Here is a 17,424-nt window from a genome sequence, read left to right as displayed (position 1 = left end):
GCGTACGGTCATCCGACTCAACGATATTTAGCTGGCTATCGTTATTCGGGCTGTGCACCAGCCGGAATGTTGGGCCGGAAGTGTGCAAGAATTTCAGGCAACAAACTTGAAAAATCTACGAACTCCCCTCGCAAGATACGTTCTTGCACAGCCTTGGGCACAGCTGGTGCAAGTGGCTGATCGGGTGGGTTACAGGAGCTTGGCCTGGCGTAGTGGCCGCAGCAGCCGCATTGCCTTGGCCTTGGGTGAGGAGCGGCACAATGCTATCCGATAATAATAAAATGGCGGCCGACAAAGCCGACTACACCTCGTCACGTAGATCTACGGGAGCGCAGAGATCCGTTGAGCCCGCGTCACCTGAGCTGGCGGAGGAGGCATTGGTGCAAGTCGGGCTTCTGGGCTCGCGAGCCGTGTCCGCACTGTCATGTTGCTGGTTCTCCTGGCCGGAGCAGACCTCACTACCAAGGGCTAGTTGTGCCAGCAAACGGTCCTGTAAAATACTTTTACTAAGTTTCCTTTCGGATTCAAGCCGCGCTGAGAAGGCTCGCCGCGGGGGCTTGGCAAGGCATTGCCTTGACAGTGTCGACAGTTAGGTCAGACGTACTGAAGAAATACAGTGTCGAGGTGACACTCGGGCTGGCAGAAAAGCTACGAAAGGAAAAGAAACACTGCTGAAGCACGATCCGTTGTCTGGAAGAGCACAACAGGGCAAGCAAGATTTGTTTTTCTTTTCCGCAAAATGGGCTGGTGCCTTTTGTGATTACGCAGCAAAACAAAGCGCATGACGTCAGTCTTGAATGCAGCACAAAGCAATGCAGTGCAGTGTGTGCGCTAGTTCGGATTGTTGCTAACAAGTACTAGCACAGCTAGTACACCATTATCATTTTCTTTCTTATTTTTGAACCAAATTACGCTCCGTTTCCACAACGCACAATTCCCCAAGTATCGCCGAAGTCGCACCAACCTGTTCGTCACACTGTTGTCCCCTGCGAGGGCTTGCGAATTATATCGTAGGCAACAACATTGTGAATGGCCAACGGTCCTCAGCGCTTGTTCAGCATCTCGATGAGTGACACTGACTCACCCTGCTATCTTTTTTTCGTGTCCAGTTTTTTTCAAAGCCAACCTTTTTTTCTTGGAAGTTGAATATGGAAAGAAAGCATTAAAAATTTTCACGGTTCTTGTGAGACTCGGTCAAAGGCCGAGTTTTCCACATCCGCAGGAACGCCACCACCCTCTTTGATTAAGGAACAGTTACAGCAGGTGGCTCGGAACAGGCAATCATTTAACGATATACTTGCACTGGTCACATTGTAGAGTGCAGATCACCTAGTGCTTTCAACAATAATAACGTTCTTCCACATTATGGGAATTTGGTATAACCCCACGCCCGTCATTGTTGAATATTTGATAATAGCGCGGATTTCCCCAACAATATATTTTCATTTTTTTGTTATCCTCTACCATGCCGTTGTACATAAGCGGCTTGCTGCGGATATGTCAATACTACTACTACTACAGATCCTAAGCATTGGAATGCAGGCAGGCATAGTGGGATGGTGTAAGACCATGATTGAGAAAGAGAGGGTACCACCCTCTTGGATCAATTCGAAGATGCAGCTCCTAAGTGGTGGGATGCAGTCAGGCATAGTGGCGGAGATGCAGCTCATAAGGGGTGGGATGCAGGCAGGCATAGTGGGATGGTCTAAGACCAGAGGGTACCCCCGTCTTGGTTCAAGGCGCAGATGCAGCTCCTAAGTGATGGGATTTAGGCAGGCATAGTGGGATGGTCTAAGACCATTATTTAGAAACAGAGGGAACCAAGTTCAAGTCCTCATGCTTGGAAGCGGAAGGATGTTTTCCAGCCGTGCTGCGACCCACAGTTAATTGGGAACTCGTGGCCTGGCACGAGGGATACATGGATGCAGTGATTGGGAATTTCGGTCCTTGACCGCTGTGTGGTGGGTCTGAAAGCAGCAAAGGAGGAAAGGAAATAAATGGCAGGAAGAAAAATTGCAAAGAGTAGGGAGTGAGGAGCAATGAGATGGCAAGAACACCTGCTTCCGTAACCACTAGCTCAGCAGAAACAGCAGGTGCTTCAGGCGTGAAAATGCTCCTTGCTCCACGCAAACGTAAAATACAGGATCTCAGCAAAGCAAATCTTAGATGGCAGCGGATATGCGCGATTATGGCACTGTAACGCTCAGTGGACTTGACAGAGAGTAGGCAAGCAATGCGTTTATACAGGGCAGAGGCGCATTTGCTCATGCCTTTGCTTGTGGAGAACACCGCAGGGACAATATAAGCATGCTCGATGTGCTGGATGCGCTGCTCGTACGCCCGCTTCTTCTCCTTCTAGCGTGCTTGACATAGCGGACAGCAAGTGGTTTGGACCGATTCGAACACGCATAAGGGTTAAACACACGTACATTATTAAAGGTGCGTACGAATCGGCCTTCCCAAATGAAGCTGGCTGCCACGGCAAGCCGAGCCTGGTGATTCGCGATGGCTGTGCGATACCAGAGGTGCTCACCGGACAGGGGTTTCACATGAGGTTCAATGGACACTTGTTGGGCTACTTTCTTGAGCAGCCTAGCGGTAAGGTCGCGGACCTCGTTGTGCCTGATGGTGGGACATAGAAATGTCCATTTGCCGTGCAGACAGACCACGAACAAGAGCTGCGTTTGACGATTGCGGCTGGGTAACGGCGATGACGCTCAGTCTTTTTTTTAAACTTGATCCACCCAGGAGTCAAACTTTTCTGTGACGTAAGTGTTGACGGATTCAGGTGAACCTATAGCAGCTCGAAGATACCTAGACGCAGTTCGGGTCGGTCGTTTGGCGAGGTGCGGCGAGGCACCCGCAGTCGCAAAGTGCCGTGGAGTGGTTCAACCGTACGCTCCTCAATATGATCCGCAAGCTGCACGAGGAGACCGGCGACTGGAAGGCAGATCTAGCCATCTTGCTGTATTACTACCGTGTGAGACCCCACAGCGCAGTCAGTGTGTCGCATGCTCATATCACACAGGCACACGCCAAGACGAGACAGTCTGGGGAATGCCATCACACAGGAAAACAACATACTTATTTTACAATACCTGCCCTCTTGATGACATTCCACAAAATAAAAAACCGACACGGCGTTCCACGTGCACAACAGCAAAAGAAACCAACGCAACAGAGAAAAACCAAAACCAGCTTCCATTGTAGCACAACAAGCTAACAACAAGCCAACCAAATACCTAGACCCGACGCTCTAAAAAAAATTTGGGCAACGACACAGGGCCAAACAAAAACCTAGAGCCAATGCTCTATTTCCAGGCCACGACACAAGGCCAAACAAAAATCAACAGAGCCGACGGTCTAATCACAATCACACACGGCTAACCGAAATACGAGAGCCGAAGCCCAAAATAATTTCATGGGCGCAGCAGCGAAAATAAACCACAAAACAATGGAGAACAACGAGAAGAGCAACGTCAACAACCAAACTCAACCAATTCAACAACAAGCATCAAACTGAACAGCGAGAAAAACACGATCAGACAACACAGCGAGCAAGACAACAACAAGACGAACAAAAGCAAAAAAAAACAGTACGGACTTTGATGTGTTGGGGTAGTAGCGAAAAATTGGGCCAAGGCGAAGCAAATTATTCCACCAAGACCGCAAAGTGACAAGCTTGCCTTTGGACCCAATATCATTCACAAACCAGGCCTGGACTGCTTGTGATGTTGAGACGGCATTGATGAGCGGGACTATGCCTATGGAGTACATTGCCATGGCAATGGGGTCACCTTGGGTCGCCCATTCGCGCCGCAGGATGGTCTTGCCTCCAACAAACAGGTTTGCTGGGTGACAGTAGGTATTCACAACAAGAGCTGCAAGTGACAGGCACAGGTGGCGAATGTGGTGGAGACAGACCTCACGATTTAGGCTGTTAAAAACGGAATCAATTGGTTTTCTCGGTCCCGGTCCACTCGTAATAGTCTCTCATTTCCTCGTGCTAATTCAGCCACATTTACCAACTCTCCTTTGTTTTGTCCTACAGCTTTTGCCTGCAACTTCCTCAGCATGTTAAGGTATGAAAATGTCTTTCGAGCTTTAAAGAGCACTCCGATCGCATAATGTAGTACGATAGTACAATAGGATATCCTTGCTGGATTCTTGTCTATCTTTCTTTCTTCTCTTTTTCTTTATTCCTTTCTTTTCTTTTCTTGTCGTGGTTGGCTATCACCTCTATCTCTCACTTTGCGTGCCAATTGGTCATGGACCACGAGTTGAGTGAAATAAATAAAATAAAATAAATAAATAAAAGCATTGGATGCATCGGCTAGGAGAACACCGTCAGAGTCAGGGCTTTCGAAGGTGGCACGCATTGCGTGGATGGCTGCCTCAAGACCATTATTCAGGCCGGCACATAGTTAAAGGCTTCCAGCTGCGTCCTTGATGTCATTGCCAATGACAGACTGAATGGCTTGGCCGACAATTCGCCTGAGGCCGATCGGCCTTACCCATGGGCGCTTATACAGTGGGATCAGTTGACACGCTGTGTACGCTTCCAGTGGGTATGGTCAACAAACGATGTCGCCAACCTACGGGCACAGCAGAAAATGTATCGCACAGTCGGTCCGACGCATCACCAAAACTCATGGACATCCGTCACCACGAATTGGCATCAACACCAGATGGGCCAGCTGCTCCGAAGGTGTTGAGTGCAGCTCTCCGGACCACTCCTCCTATCAAACACTAAAACCGGACTAGATGTGGGGGCTCTGGACAGTCGTCTTTAATCACGGTGTCGTCGAGTAATGGCTCTGGCTGGGGGTGCTCGTCCTTGAGGCCAACAAGGATAGTTGAGTCTCCCACTCGATCGTCCAGGTGCATGGGTGAACTTTTGGAGCCTGGGTCTAGCAAACGCAACGCGGAGCTCAGTTTGCCGTTGGTGACGAGGTCAGCAAACTTTCCGTCTACATTGTGATCTGCGGTGAGCTGAGTTCGGGAGTGCTGCTTCCAAAGCTGGGTCTGGATGGTGCGACACTCTTTCAACAGATCCAGGATGTGACCTCTATCTCAGGATTCGATCCGCCTCTGCAAGCACTTTACAAATGGTGAATCTGGTACCTTGTATGGCTTCTGCACAAGAAGTTGCTGATACAACATGGCAACTTTCAGTGGCGGACCCTCGCAATGAGCAATGAGCAATGAGCTGCATTACCGAACCACTCCAAGTACTGCTATACAGTAGGTTGATAAAGATTTTACCCACCAAGCCACTGGGAACATCAACGGTTTTACCCACCGAGCCACTGGGAACATTAACGGTCTTACCCACTGAGCCACTGGGAACATCAACGGTTTTATCCACCAAGCCACTGGCTACATGAAAGGTTTTACCCACCGAGCCACTGGCAACATCAAAGGTTTTACCCACCGAGCCACTGGCAACATCAAAGGTTTTACCCACCTAGCCACTGGCAACATCAAAGGTTTTACCCACCGAGCCACTGGCAACATCAAAGGTTTTACCCACCGAGCCACTGGCAACATCAAAGGTGTCGGGGGAAAAGTGAACAGCTTCACTGTAGGCAGAGGCTACTGCTTCAGCGGTGGGAACCCTGTCCATGGGCCCCAGAATAAACGCCAGATGTGGTGCGTTTGTGTAGGGTAATATGGAGGGATTACAAAATCGTGTGATATACCAAGTATACATCTAAATCATAACAAACAAACAACCTGGCACTAAGGACAACAAAAGTAAATGATCAGTGACCTGGGAATACTGCCTCAGCTGCAACAAGCGAGGCAGGAGAGTTGGAGCCAATGGTGGCTCGCAGAGTGCGGGATCCACGAAGGCACATCACACTAGCACGGAGAAGGGCACAGCTGAGTCTCCAGTGGACCCATGTCATGACGGTGCTGTAAGGCTCGCTGGTTTTATCAGCAAGCAGGCAGGTAATCCTCTTGTAGAGTGCATTGCAATGCTGACTCATAACGTTTGTGTAGGGTGGCAGGTCGTGATTTGGTGTGCCTCCCGCGTCACCATAGGCGTTCTGTGACTGTGACCCTACAAGGTTGGCTAGCAAGTGCACATCGGATTCCTGGCCGTGACTGGCGCTGCCTGGTCCATCGCCTGTGACCGGTGTTTGCGGTTGTGCAGCCATTGCAGGGTTGACCTGCTGGTGCTCGTCCTGATTTGGCAGTCAATCTCGCAAGGCTGTAGGTTCGGCCTCTGGTTCGGCCTCTGGTTCCGATACTGACAGTATTAGGCTGCGTTTACACGGAGACGAAACGAAACGAAACGCAGCGAAACGGAACGAAAACGGGCTGGCCTCGAATCTTTTTCAAACCGTTTACACGAGTACGGCATATCGTTTTGAACCGTTTACACGAAAACGGAAAACGGGATATCAGGCTGGAGTTAGCACGTGCTGGCTTCGCGCAAGGGCGGGAAGTAACACGTTAGTTGGAGTTGGTACGTGCTGGTGGTCGCAAAGGTCAGGTATTTCCCGCGAAATATAGTCCCGCGCGGAATGGTTTCCATGACCGCGCTCCGTTTCCAATCGTTTTCACTGTTTTCACCGTTTACACGAGAACAAAAACGTTTTGAAAACGTTTTGAAAACGTTTCAAAACACTTTGAAGTGCATTTCCATTTCGTTCCGTTTAGGTATCGTTTTCGGGCGTTGTCGTGTAAACGATAGTAGTAAACGCAACGATTTCGTTCCGTTTAGGTCCTTATTATTCTTATTCTTATTATTAAGTAGTGGTTGCGACTTCGGCGATGATTTGTAAGAAAGGTTTGCTCCCCACACCGGAGCTCACGCTATTCCGCCGATTTTACTTGACACTTGACTGACTCACGACTGCCATCCAGAGCACACGAGAAGTCCATCGACCCTTCGACTCGGCAAACCTGCAAGAAAGCACCACTCCCTGCTCAATACACAGTGTTTCGGGGAATTCACCCCTCATCAGTTGAGCTTGTGTAGGCTGAGGAAGATTGTGCCTGAAGAGCACCACCTATATAGTGCTCTCCAGGCACAAACATCACCAGGGATACAAACTTACAGAGACGCTCCGCTTCCAGCGCGACAAACACCTCGTGAACACCAGATAGCAGCGTGAGTCAGTGTCGCTCCTGGACGGTGAGACAGACGTCGAGGACCCTCGGTCATTCGCAACGCTGTCACCTCCAAACCAACTAGTCGCAAGCCCGCGCTGGGCACAACAGTACGAAGTAGTGGTTGCGACTTCGGCGATGATTTCGGTGATGATTTACAAATGATTTACAAATCATCGCCGCAAATCATCGCCGAAGTCGCTCTTCAGGCACAATCTTCCTCAGCCTACAAGTGTCAAGTGTCAAGTAAAATCGGCGGAATAGCGCGAGCTCCGGTGTGGGGAGCAAACATTTCTTATTGTTATTATTATTAATTCAACATCTCCTGGCTGGTCAGAAGACTGCCAATATATATGAGAAGTCGGGTGGTAGCCAACCACGTCGAACTGAATATTAAGGAGAGAAACAAAGAGAGTACTGCAAGGAAAGGCATGACGAAAATGGTGAGATTATTTAGGACGAAGAAGCTGAAGCTTGAACTGCTTAATGTCTGTGCATGCTTTAAGGCTAGTTGGCAGGGAAGACGAGAGGGTGTACGCAGAGAAGATAGGAGATTTCAGAAACAGGGAGGTATTGGCACGGGGTAATGAGAAGGAATGACGTGTTGATCTGGTGGACACAAACCAGTTATACTTAGCAAAAGTGTTTGGGAGCCAGGTCTAATAAGATCATGTGTACAAGGATGCAAAGATGTAGCTGGTGTCGCTCTAAGAGGGGAGATACTGAAGCTAAACTGTAGAGACGTTGGGAGGAGAATGTTTGATCTTTGCGAAACAGGATTTTTAGAAGCAGACGCTGGTGTATTTCCAGAGTTTGAACAAGGGCCTGAGACAGACCGCCTCACGCTGTGTCACAGTAATCAAATATAGGTAGAATATACGACGTAAAGAACAATTTTCGGCAATGGTCATTTAAATGGTGGCAGTGAGGTCCTACTTCGTTGTCGAGTAAACGCAAATGGTTTTCAATCGTTGTCGTGTAAACGCAGCCTTAGCCGTGGTTGGCTATAAAAACCGTGCAATCGCCACGCAAAAGTCGTCATTGGCTACCCAAGCCATGTATTGCTTGGAATAAAATATATAAATAATATATACGCCGTACGGGTACGGGCGCTGTCGGTGGCGGTTGCAAGTGGTTGGGTCTGGTATCGATGGCGGTTGATCTGTCGAAGTCGTTGTAGTACCCGCTTTGCGTGCTGTCGTACCGTCGTACCATATGGTTTGAACATTTTACATTTCTTTCTCGGAGTGCAGTTTATGCAGAGACGTTTTTCTCCGCGACAAGAACAGTTGGTTTTACAGACTCCATTACCGGAGCTAGTACAGCATCGGCGTCTAACTTGAGCGTGATGGGAGTCTTTTCTACATAATGACCATGGCCCGAGAGGCGACGCATGCGAATGTCATGCAGTCGTATTTATTCGGCTTTTATTTATTGTGTACTTGCACACTGGTATTAGTTTAGTACCACAACTTGCGATAAAATGATCAGCTGTAGCACCTACTCCACTTTTACGTTTATGTATCTATGTCATACGGATCTTCCCAAGTTGTAATTTGTACTGTTGAGATACCGAATTCAAATAAATCAATACATACATACCTACAATTACACACTTGAGGAAGCGCACAGGGCGCAGAGGTCAGAGCACAAAATTTTTTACTAGTAAACCGGTCCCACCAGAACTAGTGTTTGAACATTGACTCACCCTACTATTTGGTGTTCACGAGGAGTTTGTAGCGCTGGAAACGGAGCGTCTCTGTAAGTTTGTATGCCTGGCGAGGATTGTGCCTGGAGAGCTCCCTCTAAGTGGTGCTCTTCAGGCACAATCTTCCTCAGCCTACTCAAGCTCAACTGATGAAGGATGAATTTCCCGAAACACTGTGTATTGAGCAGGGAATGGTGCAGGTTTGCTGAGTGGAAGGTTCGATGGACTTCTTGTGTGCCCGGGATGGCTGTGGTGAGTCAGTCTAGTGAGAATTCAAGTCGGCAGGGAGAGCACAAGCTCCCAAGTAGGGAGCAACACACCATTTTCAAAGTATCGCCGAAGTCGCACCCACCTCTTCTTCAGATTGAGGATTACCGGTATATAGTTCATAAATCTAAGACACGAAACAGTGCGTACGCTCAGTCGATTGTAGCTCAATTCTGTATGGTACACCTCTCACAATGCCCTCACCTTACGGGGAGTTGTTTTTTTACTCAACGAGTATGTATATGTTCTTGATACAAGAGTGCAAGGAGCCTTGCTGTCGATGCCCCCCCCCCCCCCCCACAAGTTCTTTGTTCTGTGGTGAGGTGTGTGTGTGTGTGTGCTAGAGCGTGCATGTGTGTGTGTTTGTGTGTAGGAATGTGTAGGCGCTTGTACAGGTGAGATGTGGTACAGGTATGTGAGTGAGAAAGGTAGACTTAGTCCTGCAGCCACGTCCAACGGAGGGTCTACGTGTGAAGTGGCATTGGGATCAGATCAAGGGATCTAGATAAAAATTAATGGTTTTCCTGCTTTCGTACTCACTGTTTGATTGTTGACAGTCCTGTGGCATATGACAATGCGAACTACTCCGGCTAAAGATGTCCACGCAAGAACAAGCGTAACCAGAGCTTTTTAGTTGGCATTGTGTATATCCGAAACAAAGTGGGTATTGCCCATTTCCAAGGCAAGTAAATCCAGGTGTTGAGCATGTTGGGGTAATAACTGGTACTGAATCATTACAGCGGCAGTAATAATTGGCGGTTCCGTTATTCACAAATATTTGAAAATATCCAACTGCGCAAGAAGCGGGCACTGAAGAATATGATGGAGGAAAGACAGTGAAAGACTATGCATTGGAGCATTTGATTTCATAATAGCAGTAATCACAATTGTTCTGATTAGTTGAAAAGGCTGCACTGTGCGGTCAAACCCATCAATCAATTCTCTTTTTTCTCTTATTCTCTTACTCACTGACGCACGGAATGCAACAATCGATTTCAGATGATAAAATTCTATAAAATTCCATCAACTCGTTGTTGTTTGGTCACGTCTGCGTCACATAATTATATTCTTTATTATTATTGTGCAATAAAACGACATGGCCAGCAATCAAGGACATCTGAGAGTTGTAATTTTTGTACTCCTCCGAGGTGTGATTTTTGGCGTGCTGGGCCAAGCACAAGGAAGCCAACTGCAAAAAAACTGCAGAAAATCGTTGTTGTTTGATCCTTTGGTGTAATCTTTGTTTCTAGTCGAAGCTGGTTGCTGTTTGGAGCAGAAACGCTGAAATTTACTATTTTCTGCATGTACTCATACATGTACTCATGTACTCAGGCATGCAGTCTCACTCGTATTTTAGCTATTTTCTGGAATGGATGCTGCTCTGCGCCCCTTGGTGAACATTTCCTGCGCTCGTGGAGCAGCTGAAAAGGACCACTGGTATGTCTGCGGGTTCCTGGTTTGAAAGTGGAGAGTCGACTTTTGTGCCTTGAAAAAGGAGTAGAGAGCGATAAAGGTACGTCTGTGGCTGATTTTTGAGTGCTCCTCGTACATTTTTGATCGTGATAGAAATTCTCAGACCAAAGTCAGACCAAAGTCAGCGCGATGATGGTCGTACAACTTTCTTGTGAATTTTTTAGTTGTTTCATCTCGTATCTATGTCAGTATCGTGATGGTGAAGTGGAGAGGGTGATTTTCTTCCTCTAGGCTTCGTTCGGCCGACTTTGCTTCGTCCTCGTTGAAAAGTGATCCTGAAAAAAAGGTCGATTCGCAAAATTATGTTGATTTTCAATGTACGAGATGACATGCGATTGCTGGCTATGTGAAAATATGAAGAAATGGTGGAGAGAAAAAATATGGATTCAAACAAGTTTTCGTACAACACTCATCAGGAATCGTCGTTGTACTAAAGGACACTGAAACAAAAATTGAAGTATTATAGAAAATCTAAGTTAGAGAAATAACACTTAGAGCAACACCAGTGAAATTTACAAGTGTGAATTTTAACAATCAAAGCGAGAAATGAACAAAGTTATGGACTACAGTTAAAAGTGTTGGAAGCTATCTATCAGCATGCAAGGGAAGACCCGTCCAACTTTTAATGCTAGAAATCCAAGATGTCGCGGGCCTTCCTCTCGGTCGAGATCCAGGATTTGATCCTTGCAGGAAGGGCTTGGAGAAAACGTCATGTCTCGTAACAAGGCCAAACCACATCAACTTAAATTTCTTGACTTCGTTCGCTAGCCTGTTTGTATAGACCCCCTAACCAGCACGCTGCTGACCTACAATATTTTGTAGACACTCGGCGGACTGCTCTCATTAAGCTACCTGCTCCATCATCTACCATTGTAACTGGTGATTTTAATGCCCATTGCCAGAGCTGGTGTGCCTCCGACTCAACATCTGCTGCAGGCTCTGCCTTGTGTAACCGTTTTCGCTCCATAGCACTGTCTGAACTTGTTACGTTCCCCACCCATCTTACATCCAATGGGCCCCGTGGCTGCCTGGACCTGGTCGCCACAAACAATCCCGAGAGGTTCACATCCATTGAATCCCTGAGCCCCCTGTGTGCCTCCGATCACTTAATCGTCCTCCGCAGGTTCTCCATAGCTAAAGACATAGCACAGTCTCAAGAGTCCACATCTCACACTGCACCGCCTCGCTTCAGCCATCACTTGCTCACTCAATCGCAATGGGAAAGCGTCAATGCTGAAATTGCCGCAACTCACTGGAGTGACCTTTTATGGGGCCTTGATATTGATACAGCCGTTTCAAACTTCTCGTCTGTCCTCGAATCGTCTCTCTCAGTCCGCTCTTCTCACCGCGATCACCAGTCAACCACCAGAAACCGAAGCCGCCGTTCACGCCAGGATCCACCATGGATGACACCAGTGCTCAGGGCAGGCATTAAGAGAAAGCATGACCTCTACAGCATCTATAAAAAATACCCTACCCCGTCCAATGCAACGCAGTACAAACGTCAGCGGAATATAGCAAAAACGTTATCACGTGTAGCCCATAAAGCATACATCCAGTCCATTACTACTTCTCTTACCGACAGCCAGCGTCCATCACTTCACTCATTTACAAGAACTCTTCGTAAATCAGCATCGTCATTGGGCTCTAGTCCAACAGCAACCACACGGTCTGACCAAAGTTCCGCCACTGCGCCTCTTGATATTGCGGATGCTCTGAATGAGCAGTTTACCAGCTTCTGCGTTAAGGATAGACCTGAATGGTTAGTTCCTTCTATCCACCAAATACCTTTAGAGTCAACGTTTACATCGCTGACGATTTCATCCCGTACTGTAACCAGATACATACGCAGTCTTCCCAATAAGAAGTCTCCTGGTTACGATGGTATTATTATTATTATTATTATTATTATTATACGCATTCCCGCGTTGAAGTGTAGCAGCAGTATGCTGCGTCCACAGCTTCGCTTATGCAGAATGGCTTGGGTGAGAGGAGAGGGGAGAGAAAACAACAAGGCAACCTCATCCGCACGCAGGACAATATGCATGACATGACTGCCGCCTTGCAATCCAGCCTCAAGCGTCTTGAAGAGTGGGGAGAACGCTGGCGCATCAGATTCGAGCCCTCTAAATCGCAACAGCTGCTGATGACTACGAAAGCCACACACCCTGCTGTCCCTGACATCAAGTTTGGAGGTATCGCGGTTCCGGAAGCCAACACCATCAAGCTTCTTGGAGTGACATTTGATGCCAAGGTGTCATTCCGGGATCACTTGCACTCAATTGCGACACGTGGCTGCCAGAGACTGGGTGTTCTCCGTCGGGCTTGGCGGATGCTAGATTACCATGGCCGGCTTTGTGCGTACAAGGGATTTGTGCGACCCATCCACGAGTACGCTCCCCTTGTGTGGATGGGAGCTGCATCCAGCCACCTCGCCCGACTCGACCGTGTACAGAAACGTTCAATGGCCATTATTGGCCCTGGTGCCCTTCTCCAAAGCCTGTGCCACCGCCGGATTGTATCTGGGCTTGTATATCTGTACAAGCTCCAGTGCATCCCAGGACCACCCCAGCTCACCGCCATGATCCCCCCTCCAGCCAACCATGTAGAAGCTCGGCGCGCCCGGAGTCAACCCCCTCCTGGACAGCAGCACCATGTGCAGCTGCAGCAAGTCCTGGACAGGAGAGCACCTGCCTATGCTTCTCGCTCCTTCCCGTTTTCTGTAGTCTCAGTATGGAACAGCTTGCCAAGCGAAATTGTAAGGGCTCGACTCAGCTTGAAGCGGCTCCACACGTTCAAAGAAGATGTCCATAAGTACCTCACGCACCAACACTGGCTGATGGCTACCGACTTCTACGGATGAACTCTTGACTGTGGCACGGGTCATGTTCCTTGGTTCGGCTCTGCTGATGATATTGGGCTTCATTTACCTTTTATTATTTAAATTTTTATTATTAATTTTTTATTTAGTTTGTTTAGTTTGTTATGATTTCTTGGTTTTCCACCCGGTTTAGTTATAATTTAAATTATTATTTGGTGCAGCTTTAGCGCTATGTGGTTTATTATTTCCTTTTTCTTAATTTCGTATTTAGCGCTTTTGGGCGTCATTATTTTCTTCTCATTATTTCGCACCAAGTTATTATTTGTGGTATTCTCTAGCTTCTGTTTGTTTTGCAGTTGTTCTTGTGCACCCCCCCCCCACACACACACACTTTTTTCGATGCCTAGTTGCAACGCTGACGCCGAGACCTCTGGTCGGTTGAGTTGCTCCCAGCACATCAGCACGTCGTCCCTACATCCCCTATGTTTTGTCCTTTCCCTCGTTTCTTTTGTTCTCCACCTGTTTTCCAGTAGGGCTGTGTCAATAGTAAAAAAAAACCCAAAAAAACCCCAACATCTATGAAATAGGTCATGAACATGAACAGAACCAACCTACATATGCATGATTGCACAAGAATGGAGACGATGGTATACCAAACGAAAACCTGAAACACCTCCAAGACGGCCTAGCCTATCCGTTATCGCTGCTCTTTAACATCTCTCTGTCGTCTGGAATCTTTCCCTCCGCATGGAAATACACATTAGTGGTCCCAATTTATAAGCGCAAAGGCTACCGGTCGGATGCAACGAACTACAGACCCATCTCCCTACTGTGCTGTATTTCAAAGCTGTTTGAGCGCATTGTGTACGATCAGCTATATCGACACTTGTCCCCGTACTTGCATACCATGCAGTCTGATTTCCGGCGAGGGGACTCCACAGCTCTGCACCTAGTCCACCAAATCAAAACATCATGCAGTCCCGACATTTGAAAGAACATACTGGCATGTGCTTCGTTGACCTGGCGAAAGCCTTTGACACTGTTTGGCATAGAGGCCTGATTGCCAAGTTGGGTGCCTATGGCATTGGTGGCAACCTGCTTTGTTTCTTTGAAAGCTACCTAACTGACAGGTTACAGGCTGTACGCGTCGGCAACACCCTCTCGTCTCCCCAGGCAATTAATTCTGGTGTGCCCAAGGGGGTCAATCCTGGGGCCACTATTCTTTTTAGTCTACGTCAATGATCTACCGATGTCTGTCCCTAATGTTTCACTGTTCGCCGATGACACCACAGTTTCCGCTTCAAGTAGTTGCAAGCAATTGCTAGTCAATGACCTCCAGAAAAAGATAAACTCCACCATTTCTTGGATGTCGACTTGGAAGCTGAGACCGAACACTAGTAAGACCAAAGTGATGTTCTTCTGTAGCGGTGCTAGTCATCAGTTCTGTAATGTGTCTTTATCATGTCCTGGCAGCTCATCGACCATAGAAATTGTCCATGAACATAAGCACCTTGGTATAATCATTGACGACTGTCTAACATGGGCTCCTCATGTAGACTATATTTGCAAGAAAACTAGTAGTTTTCTCGGCATACTATATCCTCATCGTTATCATTTGCCAAATACATGCCGTTCTATGTTTTATCGCTCGTATCTATTACCTATTTTCCAGTATGCATGTCAGTCTTGGTGTAGTCTAAGTCAACATCTTGTGAACAAACTTGAAATCCAACATAAACCTCTTCTTAAAATATTGTTTACCAAGCAGCGTTTAATTCCTAGTCTTGAGCTTTTTTGTGTCAGCAATACTCAGCCACTGCAAGATAATCGCAAACAGCAGCTTTGCGTTTTTGATCCACAGAATTCGCCTAGGTAAAATTCCCATTCATCTCTCCGTATTCAATTGGTTTTCTCTGTCCCGGTCCACTCGTAATAGTCCCTTACTTCCCCGTGCTAATTCAGCCGCATTTACCAACTCTCCTCTGTTTTTGTCCTACAGCCTTTGGCTGCAACTTCCCCAGCATGTTAAGACATCAAAATGTCTTTCCAGCTTTAAAAATGGACTCCGATCGTATAATGTAGTACGATAGGATCTCATTGCTGTATTCTTGTCTATCCTTCTTTTTTCTCTTTTTCTATATTCCTTTCTTTTCTTTTCTTGCCGTGGTTGGCTATCACCCCTCTCTCGCACTTTGCGTGCCAATTGTTCATGAACCACGAGTTGAGTGAAATAAATAAAAAATTAAAAAAATTAATAACGACTTCAGGAATATTGACGCCTCTGGCGCACACTGCCCATTGGTGGCGAAAATCAACGGCGTGAACGAACCGCGGTCGACGTTGTTGATCCGGCTCGAGTACTGGCGCTTCTTCTGCCTCTCATTGTCAGACAACTGGCTCACTACTCCCGAACGCGACAGCAAAGACGGCCTTGGATGGTTAACCCGAACATCAAAGAAGGCGTTTTGCTGTCGCGTCCAGAAACCGCGAGCCCGTATGTCTGCACGAGCGGCATCAGCTCTAATACCCAAGACCGTCTCACCGTCGAGAGGCAGCAGAACAGGCTCCAACTCGACATCATACGCCACCTCGGACATGGCACTATCCAGCAGGTCCCCAACCTCGTTGTGACGTTGCGTTGGGTACCCTCCACAGGGGCATGTCATAGCGTGGTGGCTTGTCATGTCTTTGCCACACACGCATGATGCTGGCAAACCTTCCAAGGGAAGGCCATATCGCAGGCCCACAGCATCACGGAAATCCGTCCTGCTGAAAACGGTTAACAATTAATAATCAAAGCGAAAAATGAACAAAGGAGAAAGGAAGGAAAGACAAAGTGATAACACATAACAGCAGTACATTACACCTAGAACATTAACGGCCAAGCTTGGCCGCACTAAACATGACACGTTAATTGAACAATTTCAACCCAATTATTCTATCTTTCTGTACACACAAATTAGGCTTATACAGACTGCTCTCTCTCATGCAGCACACGATAGAGTTGGATTCAGAGATATCATTCACAATTCTCTCGCTGATTAATGCCTCTACGATCACCTTGTGATTATGAGTTATACATACATACATACATACATACATACATACATACATACATACATACAAGCAGGCAAACGACAGTGGTTGGGATGAACCAATGGGAGTAGCTTCAACAGCAATTGCTTCAAAGTTCTGTTGGCGAAATGAGTGAATCTCTCTCACTTTGCTGAAGGCGGTAGTGAGCACCAGGATGGCAACACCCCCATAGCCTCTGAAGGGGTCAGGGTTAGAGGGAGTTTGCGGTCGGTCACGGCGGAATACTGCATAGTTCGGCAAATGTAAGGTATGGTTGGTGGTGAGCCAATTTTCGGTGATGCAGATAATGTCAGGCTGCTTGGCATTACAAAGGATGGAGAGTTCACCGAGTTTGTTGTTTATTGAGCGTGCATTTATCACCACAACAGACGCCTGCCCCTCTTCACCATGCTCTAGCTCGGATATACAATGCCGCTATTTCCAACAATAGACATCCTTAGCAAAAGTACGATAACGCTAACCTTTACGGTACTCACTCCCAGCCGTGACAAAAGACGTTATCGGATAACGGAAAAACGTTACAGAGCTCAAAATAACGGGCCGACGTTCGTTATGGAAATTCTGCAAAAAATGCAAAAACTCGCATTGTTTTGTAACTGGCGGGAGATAAAAAGCACGTCGTGCAGATCGAGATGAGATCGAGAGTCGAGATTGCTTCCTCTTGTGACATTTAGCTTTTTTTGGCGAGTTTTGTCTTTCAGTTGACAATTTCTGCGTCCTCTGCTTCGTGCCTTTCCCCTCTATCCCATCTGGGAAACAAAGGACCAGTTCCACGGCACTCCTGAGGAAGAAATTCATCGGCCTCTCCCAGACGTGCTGGAGCTGGAGAACCCTTACAGTCTTCGGTGCTGCGTTTAGGAAAGGGTTTCCAAGGATCTGGGAACAGCGAAAACTCATTTTCGCCGTGCTTTTGCTATTCCAGAGTAAAAGACCTCGC

The sequence above is a fragment of the Sycon ciliatum genome, chromosome 9 (assembly GCF_964019385.1).
Source record: "Sycon ciliatum chromosome 9, ocSycCili1.1, whole genome shotgun sequence".
Lineage (NCBI taxonomy): Eukaryota > Metazoa > Porifera > Calcarea > Leucosolenida > Sycettidae > Sycon > Sycon ciliatum.
Note: the sequence above shows the minus strand (reverse complement) of the source record.